We start from the raw sequence: 12,498 nt of genomic DNA, 5'->3' as shown, positions 1-12,498 counted from the left end.
AGGAAAATATATTATTAAATTTTATTTTTATAATAATAAATTAAAATTTAAAAAATACAATATTATTTTTTATTAAGTCAATATAGCTAAGTAGATAATAAATTAAAAGGTTAAGTATATTTTTTTATCCCTATAAATAAGTACATATTTTAGTCCCTATAAAATTTGTATGCATGTAATTTTAATCGAAAATTTCTTTGCCAACCTCCCTACCTTCTAGTCCACCTCTGGTGAAAACCCCATACTACCCCTGACTTCGGAAATGCATTTCCGAAAATGCAAGAAAAAGGTGTTTTCGGAGATGCATCTCCGAAAACGCCTTTTTTCTTGAAAAAATTGTCTTATTTCGGAAGTTCATTTCCGAAAACAGTATTTCGGAAGTTCATTTCCGAAATGCTGCGCGTTATGCAGATTTATCAAAACACTCCCCCTCCCCCATTCATTTACCCTAACTCAAATAAAAAACAAGCAAAGGCGAAAATTTGTGCAAACACATTTCCAAGGCTGCATCAAGGCTCCAATCACATTGCTATACAACATTCAAAAGCCCACAAACCACTCAATTTGTAAGTTTTAAATTTGTTAGATCCATTATTCAAATGCCTGTTATTTAGGGTTTCAATTGCATAAATGATATATGGACTGGTTGTTAGTAGTATTTAGGTTGTTTAGAAGCTTTTTGAATTGGTTTTATGTTTGATTTTGGGGTCTGCCATGGAAGTTGCAGAAAACTCCATCGCAGGGATGTTTCGGAAGTTCATTTCCGAAAACACCTCCATCCCAGTTTTCAGAAATGAACTTCCGAATTGTATCAAAAGTTCAAATTTTTTAGTTTTTTATTTTGTCTCGCATATTAATCGATTTCAATTGTTTACAGGAACATGTCAGACAACCAACCAGCACGCATCAGACAGGGTAGGGAGACCCAGACTGCGTCGGCTAGAGAGGGTAGGGAGTGTCCGTTTTAATTTGCAAGTACTTTATTTTTAACGCCTTTGTTTATTGTGCCTGTTTCTTTGAAGTTTGTGTGCATGCGTTCTGACTTCTTTGATGGCGTGTCGCTGGTTTCCAACGTCTTTGTTCAGGCGTTTTTGTCCCCTTTCTTCTTTTATAAAAGGAGGTCTCATGGACCTTTCTTTCTTCATTTTTACGCAGGAATGGGTGGCGCTAAGGGAAGAAAGGGTTCTTCAACCTCGTGCTCTCGCGGAGTGAAGGAGGTCAAGGAGAAGAAGAAGGTTTTGACTAGTTCTGCTTCTCGTCCCCTGGGGGTCCATGGCTCGGACGTGCAGGCTCAGTCTTCAGGCGTGAGAGTCATGATCAACGCTGATGGTTCTGAGACTGAGTGGGATGAGGATTGGTATAATTATCTTCATTCGGAGGAGTTCGCTCGTCGGGCAGAATAACGTGTTTTTGTTTTGTTTGATGTGTATTTTGTAACGCTCGTCGGGTAGAATAACATGTTTTTGTTTTGTTTGACGTGTTTTGTTTTGTTTTGTTTTGATTTCGGATTGTATCTTTCGCACAGTGTTTTTGGATTGGATTTATCATCTTAGTATTTTCAGTTTATCTGTTGCTTATTTTTATTTGGCGTTTGCGGTTAATTAAAATGCGAGACAGTTTAAGAAAAAACATAAAAAAAAACACAGTTTCTGCATAATTCGGAAGTTCATTTCCGAATTCACCCCCATGAGGTGTTTTCGGAAGTTCATCTCCGAAGACACCCCCCATGAGGTGTTTTCGGAGATGCACTTCCGAATTGTGGAATTTTTTTTTATAAAAAAAGCGCTTCGGAAGTTCATTTCCGAAGCAGGGGTATTTTGGGATTTTCGCTGGGGGTGACCCCCATAGGGAGGTGGCTAAAGAAATTTTCTTTTAATCTATGCTATTTTTAAATATTTTGAAAACTGTTTAATTACCTTTAAAATTTTAAATTTTTGAATAATTTTTTTCATACGTTTTTAGAATATTATAAAATATTTCTTTATCAAATTATAGAATTTTTTATAATGATAAGAATTAAATATGAATTTTTTAAAATTTAAAAGATAATGATAAAAGTAATGCAAATCTCGACTTAGAAATCAAATTTTGAGTTTCTCTTTTTTCGAGGAATTTTTAATAACGTTCTAAACATGTCTGTAAAATAATCATTCAAAAATATACATCGATTTAACAATAGGAATTAAACTATGTGCATAATAATTTTATGGGGACCAAAATATGTGATTTTTTTAATAGGAACTAAAAATGATATTTGAGATATTTATAGAGATCAAAAACATATTTAACTCTAAATTAAATTATTAAAATTATTTTTTTAAACAAATAAATTAGAGTTAATCTAATTTGATTTGATATAGTGTTTATAAAATTTTATAATTTTTAGAATGAGAAAATGGGTAAAAAAGTTTTACATTGTCAACCAATCACGATCATGTTAAGCGCCAAGTCATACTGTAAATTTTAAATTATTGATATGATATGGCAGAATAATATGTTTCTATTAGATGATAGTGTAAAACTTTTTTACACAATGCACTACCTTTTAAATCTTTTAAAATTAATTTGGCTTCCTTTATGCTTATATATATTTTAATAAAATCTTGAGGCTCTTACTGTTATGCTTTTATGCTTTGACGGGTTATGTTTTTATTTTATAGTTTTATAAATTTAATGTATTAATTTTATTTTATATCTCCAATGAAAAATGATTTTTTAATATATTATTCTAAAATTGATAATGGATCATCAAGTCGAGCTTTGTTCTTGATGAATATTTATTATAATTTTTAAATGTTATTTCAATTTTTTGTAAAAATTATAATATTATTTATAATTAAATATTTTTTATTTTTGTTTTTGAATTTAGCCAACGAGTTCTGATTCATATAGTGATCCAATCAATCTGGTTTCGTGGTTCAGTCAAGTCTTTTTTCCACCAAGAACCGAACTCGGGTAATACCCGAACGATTCATCGTTAGTGGAAGCTTCTTTTCCTCTAGAGCCCAAGTACTTAGTTATTTATGATTAAATATTTAAAATTTTATAACACAACCATATCATTTATTATAAAAAAAATTATAATTAAATATATATCATTATCATTTGTGGAAGTGAATCTTCAACAACTGTTTATGTGTAACACTCTCTAACTTAATATATTAATTTGATTTAATTGCATCAATGTCAATATAAAATTCACTTCTCCTTCCCCAATATGTTTTCACATTTTCACGCATCTATCTCTTTTTTAACTCTTCATCGTCCAACCTTTGTGTCTCATGTGCCAGCCACCGCACCGCCATCGTATCACGTCACCTCCATCTCCGGTGACAACCACAATCAAAGTCCTTCTTTTTGATTCTGATACAGTGACCTTCTCCTCTCTCTCTCTCTCTAAAACAAAAGGAAAAAATAAAATCCAAAAGAAAAGGAAAAATGAAAATTCAAGGTTGGTTGCTCAATTTTATTATTTGTCCAGGGCCTCTAAAAATCCAGTATCAGCCCTAATTGTAAAAGATGTAAATTGACTCTAACTTTTTTCATATAACAAAGAAAGTAAATTTTCAAAATTGGTAAAGGATTTTGACACGGTCGAAATCTTTGTAAAAGGAATGTAAAAGAAAAGTCAAATTGCTCAAAAAGACCAGTAAATGTAAAGGAAAAACTTTGCTTTAATATGTAAAGAGTGGTGTTCAAAATCATACATACTCGCTTAATTGACTCGTTTATCACTTTTCGCTTGGGTACTTTTAGTATTTAAATTTTTGTAATGAATTTGGCACCCCTAAATCCTAACGGTAGAATTCTTATTTATATACAAGATTAACTGTTTGTAATGGCTCTCTCCTTAGAAATTGGCACGTATGTCGCTGCATGCTTCTCGTCTTTAGATTAGCTTCCACGTGTCTTCTTGACTTGGATAAGACAAAAAAATAGTTGCCTTGAACTTGCTATTTGCTCCAAGTGCTGATGTCGAAGTCTTAAGTATATAACTTTAAGAAAAAAATACTAAGTCCTAGCTTCAATTTCAGAGTAGTGACTTCGACCACTTGGGCTGAAATATCCATGTCGAAATACTCTTTACTTCGACTTCTTGGGCTAGAACGTTCATGTCCAAATACACCTCAAAAATATCAAAATTTCACTAGTATTTCTCTGAACTCCTTTCTTATACGCCGAGCTCAATGACATCAAAATTCCATGAAAACAAATTGCCCCACAAAAATTTCACTTTCGACTAACTAGAGATAAGGGCATTTTTTAATTTTCTCACCACTATTTCAAGTATTGCGTTGACGTAATTGTCATTATGACAATTTTATCTAGACGTCACCTCAAAACTTGCAGCCCCTAAAACTCATCATGGCTCCGCTTTCCCAGGACGACATGGGCCACAATGATCAACCATTTGATTCCACCATTACATAAAGACCATGTGTCTCTGAATTTGGAACCATTTGTCAAAAAAGGCAAACTGAAGAGTTTCTCTTTTCCAGTATAAGTACTCTTGTTCCTCATTTCTTTTTCTTCTTTCAGCTTTCGATTTCTTCGAAACAAAGTCTCTTCTTCGAACGTCACTTTCATCATCTACATTAATGGCTTCTTCCACAAACCAACGAGTTCAAATAATTCCTAAGAATATTTTCCCTTTGCTGCCAAACTCAAGGCTCCTACTGTTGCTAGGAATCAAGAATGTGTTCCAGAAAAACCATTGCAGAAAGAAAAAGCTCCCATATGGAAATCCCATGTACTTATGCCTTTATCAATTTCAGGAAAAAATCACGCGCTTATGGGCCCACTCCCCAACCCTAATGTAAACATTGATAAACTAAAGGAATTTGTCCCCTCTTATCACCAAGCCAAACTCATTGTTAGTATAAAAAACCATTGACTTAGATTACATGAGCGCTACTTTCTGTGTTTTTCGTTTTGTGCCTCCGACCAAGACAATAGAAGACTATATTACTTGGTTAGACAAGGTCGAAACCAAGAAGGCGCAAACCTGGAAAGACAGAGGAATCTACTAGTTAGTGTAACTATCGATGGTTCGCCTTCCATATTGTCAAAATATGTTATTCACATCATTGTATTTTTGCGAAAGCACAACGAACATATTCCAACTTCATTGTGGGATGGTCACACCCACCTTATTCGACATAGCAGCTACAGTCGTCCTTCGCCCAACTAGAGAAGTCTTCGAACCAACTGAGAGAGATGAAGACACTATTTATTTCAATAATAGGTTCTCTCTATGAGGCATTAAAATTGTTCTCTAAATCCATGAAGAAACTTAAACCTAGAGAAAATTTGTTGCTTGTTGGCCCTTATTGGTTACTTCAACTGTGGCTGATTGCCATGTTTGAACCTTCTCTACAAATCAACATACCCAATGATGAAGTCGGGGAAATCAAGAACATGAAGATTGAAGGTACTCGACTTGCCTTAATGACTCCAAACTGATACAGGGCATACGATGCAAAAAGCTTTCACACAATATTTCATGATGTTTGCCAAGTGTCATTCTTTTAATCCAACAATGGCTCCCTTTGCAAAGCAAAGCTATGGGCCAGAGTGATGCAAACGAAAATCTCTTGCTATTGCTACTGAATATGAGGCCGAATCCATTTAGATATGGGAAGACTTTCTCACCCCAAGACTCATGTCGGCAAGGCGTGAGAATAGTAAAGATGTCATGAAAATGGTTGGCTATCAACCCAACTTGGTATCTTTCCAGTTCGGGATTAGCCAACTTTTGTCTAAATCTTATTTTAGTCGAAAAGCAAGCTTTGTCTGTGCACCATCGAATTCACTAAAATGCAATATGCTGAGCGTTTGAATAGACAAGATGATGTGGGTGTTGAACTTACACCATTCTTATTTCAATCATCCATAGAAATAGAAAAGCGTTGGTCAAGTTCCAACCCAAAAAGGATGCTTGGTAGAAAGAGTGGGATTTGGCAATTGCATCCAAGAGTCAGATTGAAGACTTAGAAAATACCTTCAAAAAGGAAGATGAAGAAATTAATCCTTATGATGCTAACATCCTCAAGTGGAAATAACAAATAGAGGAATTGTAGTCAAAAGTGAAGAAGGCTTGAGATAGAAAGGCTGAACTCCGAAGCATTATTCAACATCAACTAGTTGATGAAGCTTTAAGTTGAGTTGAACACTTTGACAATGTTAAAAATTTCGATGCAGAGATTAAAGACATTACTTCCATCATTTCTCTGACTGAGCTTCGGCTAGAGGCAACAAAAGCTTAATATGAAAGACTCAAAGCTTATCTTCCTTTTTAAAACTTGTATTCTTGCTTTTAATTATGAATTTTGTCTTTCGATTGATACTATTTATTTTATAATTTTAAATATGCCTCTTGTGGCATTTTGATATTTGAGCTATAAAACCCTTAGTCTTTTTGACAATGTTAACAATTTGGATGCAGAGATTGCAGGCATTACTTCCACTATTTCTCTGACTGAGCTCCGACTAGAGGCAACAAAAGCTTAATATGAAAGACTCAAAGCTTATCTTCCTTTTTTAAAACTTGTAATCTTGATTTTAATTATGAACTTTATCTTTCAATTGATACTGTTTATTTTATAATTTAAATATGCCTCTTGTGGCATTTTGATATCCGGGTTAAAAAACCCTTAGTCTTTTTTTTATTGAAACATTATTTTCTATTTTTCCTTTATTTTTATTTTCTGCAACGCATGCTTGTATCTTTGAAAGTACTTACCATTTATTCGCAGGATTTGACCTTTAGGGGCTAAGTCTTTGACTTTATACGCATTCTTTGTAAATCCTTACATGATTTGGAATGGTCCTTCCCAATTTGAGGACCATTTTCACAGGGTTCGATCATTCTTATCCATAGGCAAAATGAATTTCCAAACCAAGTCTCCTACCAAAAAGGTTTTTGCTTTAACCTTTTTGCTATAAGCCTTAGCTACTCGTTCTTTATTTCGTATCAAAACGTCTAAAGCAACCAATCTTTCTTTGTCTAGGTTAACCATTTCATCCAACATCATAACCCAATAACAATCACTTGGTATTTTAGTTTGCCTTTGAATTCTGGATGATTGGAGGTATATTTCTACATGTAGCACTGCATCGTTTCCGTAAGTGAATCAAAATGGTGTGGAGTTACTCAACTATGTATGGGGATTTCGACATGCCAAAAGCACTTGGTCTAGTGTTTTATGCCAATTTTTTGGCTTCTTACCTATGTGTTTTTTGATCAAATGAATTATGACATTGTTGGCCACTTCGACCTGGCCATTGGCTTGAGCATAATAGGGTGTTGAAGTCAACAAATTAAATATTGTATCTGAGGCAAAATCTACCACCTTTCTATCTATAAACACTAAGCCTTGATCCGTGGTAATAGTCTCAGGATTCCCAAATCTATATATAATATGGTTTTGGATTAACTAATCACATCCTTTTGATCGACGTTGGGTAGAGGGATAGCTTATATCCATTTGGTGAAGTAATTTAATCCGACTAGGATATATTTATTCCCCTCATCGACAATGAAGGTTTAATCTCACTTATTATGTCTAAATTCCATTCTCTAAAAGGAAATGACTTGATTATTAAGTGCAATTCACTTGCAGGCACATGCTAGATACCTGAAGACCTTTGACATTCTTGATAACCCTTGCAAAATCTATGCAGTCTTTCAGCATGGTTTTTCAGTACACGCCGAGTCGAAACAACAACCATTTCATTTTTTGGCTAGCTTGATGAGAGCCACATGATCCTCTATGAACTTCAGAATTGGCTTGATATGATTCTCTTTTGCAAAGACACTTAAGAAGAATTCTCTTATAGGTTTTCTTAAATAATTTTTTCCCAATAATCACATAGCTCAAGGCCCTATACTTAATATTTTGATATATCCTTCATGTTGGATTTTCCAAGTATTCGACAATTGGTCTTCGTCAATCATTATCTAACATTAAATCAATGACAAAAACTTCAAAACTTTCAAAATCATCAAAAATTTCAGAACTCTCAAGGTTTGGTATAACTCCAAACTCATTTTCCCCCTCCATCCCCCCAAGTTTTGACATTAATGATATCTCATGCTAGCAGTTAGTCGTAATCAGTTTATCCTTGACCTCAACCAACTCTTCCAGTCTCTATTTGGAGACTTTGTAGCCTGAATCAATTTGTGCTAAGTCATTCGCTTCCTGGTTCTCCAATCGAGGTACATGATCAATATCGACGAAGTGGAAGAGTTTTAGGAGGGTGTTTGCTTTGACGAAGTACATCATCAAGTTTTCCTTGATGCATTTATAATATTTTCTTAGTTGCTTCACCACCAATCCCGAGTCACCTTTTACCATTCAACGCTTTTCTAGATGTGTTTTTTTAAAGATTATTCGATGCTCTTTTGAATGTCTTTGATGATGTGTTCAAGAGTTTATTCAATCTTTTCTGGATATCTCTGATGTTTGTTTCTCGTACATTTAATGCTTTTCTGGATGTGCTTGATTATTTTCTGAAGTTCATTCAATGCTTTTCTGGATGCCTTCGATGATTGTTCATGTTGCTTTCCAGAGTTTATTCAGTGCTTTTTTGAATATCTCTGATGATTATCACCTTTTACCCAACTGTCTCCTTCATTAAGTCTTTTACTCATTCCATTTATAGTTTGTCTCACGTGGCGCTATATTTCCCACAGAGATCTGAGTCTGTCTCATATCATATCATACACACAAATAAAAAAGGAGTTCATACATTCATATTATTATTAGGGCATCTTAGGTTAAAATTTGGGTTTTGTATGTATTTAAGTATATCTTATCTTGTCGAGACGAAGTTTTCAATTTTCATATCTCCTAATAGAAGAAACTTAAATACGGACAGCTGTTGCACCCTGATTTTTACCCTACGATTTCATCATATTTTTCATTATTATATTTTATCATATACTTTTCGTTTACTAATCCTTAAATTAAAATTGCAAAAATATGTCTTTTTCTCTTTTGCTTTTGTTAGACAGTGACGAAATCGAGAATGTCAAAATTTGTGAGGTGATTCGAAGTAGTTTGATCTAAAAATCGACGTTTTGAGCCCATTCCAAATTTAAAGTTTAAAATTCCTTTATCCTCATTTTAATTTCATAGTTTTAGTTCTTATTCAAAAATCTTCTTTGAAATTATTATTAAAATTAAACTAATCATTAATATAAAATCATTTTTTTATTTTATTAAAATTTTCTTATTCTTATTTCATATTTTTATTTCATCTTGTTACTAACTATTTCTATTGTTGTTTTTTATTATTTTATAATACATCACAGTGGTCCCATGTATAATTGTATATTGTTTCATTACAAGACTACATGCCAACAAAAAGAAGAAAAAAATATTCTTTCCAGGGGTCTAGCCAATCAACACCGCCATCCTCATTGTACAACCTGAAAAAAAAAAAAAAAAACAGAAAAAAACAAAATTAGTACAGCCACTTCACCTCCCAACTACTCTGCTCAACTGTAACAAAAATGCTGCTGTTCATACACTAAAATAGCCAAAAACAAAGCCTGCAATGTAAAAAGCAATAAAACAGAGAAAAAGAATTGCAAAGCTGTACCTCAAAACTTACTAACCAAGTTTGTTGTTTGATCCTATCCAAGATGCCTTCTCTCCATCTCTCCATCTATAAAGCAGACAAAAGCAAAGTCAAATGAAGGAAGAAAAAACTCTGCCAAAATCATCGTCTCTTCCTCCAATTTTCCAAACCTTTATAACTGAAACCGAAACCTTCATACCCCAACATCATTCATCACTAAATCCAGCAAACAATCCCTCTTCAACATTACTCATCCTTACCTCCTCAAACCCATCCGCAAAACAATATTACAACATCAAGACACTTCAACTCACGGTATCACAGATCACAACGCAAACAGAAATTCATCAAATCACAGCAACGAGAAACTCAATCGGAGCATCCACTTGGAAAAAGCTTCAACTCGGTTTGGATCTTCTAAATTTATTGTGCTTGATTTATTGCTTTCTGTGTATCCTTTGCTCCTAGGTTATGTTTACTTCAATTTTGACATTGGGCCGGGTTCCATTGTTTTAAGAGGCCCCAACGGATCTCCTTGTTATAAACCTTCTTCTCCATCGACACACCCCCTCCTGGGGAGGTTTTATTTGACTATGGGCCTGCATTTGAGCCCATTTTCTTTATTATATCTTTTGTTCTCTTTATATATTACTCCTTTTGTTAGTTTATTTCTAGTTTTGCTTTAGTTCATATAATTTCAAGAATATTTTGTTTTATAATTTAATTATTATTCCAAATATTTTCATAAAAAATCCAAAAACTTGTTCTTTTTAGATTAGATTTTCTTTTTCATATAAAAAGTCCAATTTTTTTTCAACTAGACTTTTATTTCACCTATATAATATTAAATATATTAGAATATAGTACTTAAGTAGTCTTTTTATTTTAATATTAAAAATCTCAAAAGTATTAGGTAGATGTACATGATAATATTAGTCTAGTCCCTTAATCATAATATTAGGTAGATTGTACATAACAACATTAGGATAGTCTTTCCATTAGTTTTTTCCTCATTTCCATTCCTTCTTTTCTTTTTCAATCCTAAAACACTCTAATCATATTTAAATAAAGTATTCAGATCCCCCACCTTATGAGGAATCATCTGAGTACATTTCCCATTAAAAAAACATCAACACATTCAATTCTAAAAAACACTCTAAATCTAATTGAATGATTAAAGGAAAGCATTCAAATTCCCCCACCCTATGAAGGATCATTTGACATACTTTCATCAAATAAAGCATTCAAATACTTTAAGAACATGTTAATTCATTTGAGGGATCATTTAATATGCTTTCACCATAAAAAATACCAACCAATTCAATTTTTCTTTTCCCTTTAAGAACATGTTAATTCATTTCCACGATAATTGTTTAAGTCTCCAAAGGTCGAGCAGCAGTGGAATGCGACGTTTAACATCGTTCATTTAAAAAACACAAAACACTTCAAAACTTGTAAGCCGAACTACAGTTTCTCTGATTCCTTAAAAGGATACGTAGACATTAGGTCGCGAGGCCTGAACGAACACAATCTTGTAAATATTTCTTTCTTTTCTCTTCCTTTTTTGTGCGTTTCCCTTTAGCTTTTAGTTTTAGACTTTTAGATAACACCCATAGATTAGACTAACAAGAGCGGATCCCGTCGAGTACGACGGACGTGAGGGATGCTAATACGTTTCCCTTGCGTAACCGACATCCTTACCTTTTCTCTTGGTCGAAAGACCTTTGTTTATTTCCTTTTAGGTTTTACTCGATGTTTTCCTTTCTCATCTCTTGGGATAAATAAACAATCGATAGCGACTTCATTGATTCATGATGATTTCGTTCCGATTGTTTCACATACAAAAAGGAAGAAACGGATGGCTATTGTAGCAGATCTAGAATACGATTTTCCACCCGGTCTGAAAGGAGAAATTCTTCGTGTACGTTGCTAAATCTGCTTATATATTGCTATATTTGTGATCGATATTACTAGTTTTGTATTAATCTATGGTTTATATTACTATATATGTATTAATATGTAATTTATATTAATAGATATGTGATTTGGTAGATGTATATTACTATATTTGTGATCTGTTAGATGTATATTACTAGATTTAATCTGGTAATTATATTACTAGGTCTGTATTAATTTGTGATTTATATTACTAAATCTATGATCTGTTAGATGTATATTACTAGATCTATATTAATTTGTGATTTATATTACTAGATATGTATTAATCTGTGATTTATATTACTAGATTTTTATTAATATGTGATTTATATTAGTAGATATGTATTAATCTGTGAACTGTTTTTTCTGTCGCTAAATTAGATATGATGTTTTGCATTTGATTATGGTAAATTTTGGTGCATGCAAATTCCAGCCTTAGAGGCAATTATTGGGGCAATTAGACGTGTGATCTCACTGTGCTAAATCAGAACTTTTTACATTGGGCTAAATTAAATCTACTAAATATGTGATCTGTGCTTCTATATTGTTGTATTAATTCTGAAATCTATATTAGTCTGTGATCTGTTTTAATATTCTCAGCTACTTGCAGCTCTAATGGCGGTCTCTTCTAAACAGTGATCCTGGTCTGTCAATTCGTTTGGGAACCATCGGGGAGGTCGAGGTGATGTTGGGCCTTCGTGTTGCACCTGGACCGGTTATTTGCTGGTAATGAAGTCCCTGGTAATGAAGTTCCCTAGTGGTAATGCTGGTAACGAAGTCTCGACTGGTAATCCTATTGTCCCCCTGGTAATCCTACTGTCCATTTGTTGGTAATCCTATTGTAGATCTACTGGTGGTAATCTAGGGGTTACCAGCAGGGGACAATAGGATTACCAGCAGTAGGATTACCAGCAGGGACAATCGGTCCAGGTGCATCACAAAGGCCCAACATCACCTCTGCGTCAACCGATGGTT

The sequence above is a fragment of the Vicia villosa genome, linkage group LG3 (genome assembly GCF_029867415.1).
Source record: "Vicia villosa cultivar HV-30 ecotype Madison, WI linkage group LG3, Vvil1.0, whole genome shotgun sequence".
In the NCBI taxonomy this organism is placed as follows: domain Eukaryota; kingdom Viridiplantae; phylum Streptophyta; class Magnoliopsida; order Fabales; family Fabaceae; genus Vicia; species Vicia villosa.
Note: the sequence above shows the minus strand (reverse complement) of the source record.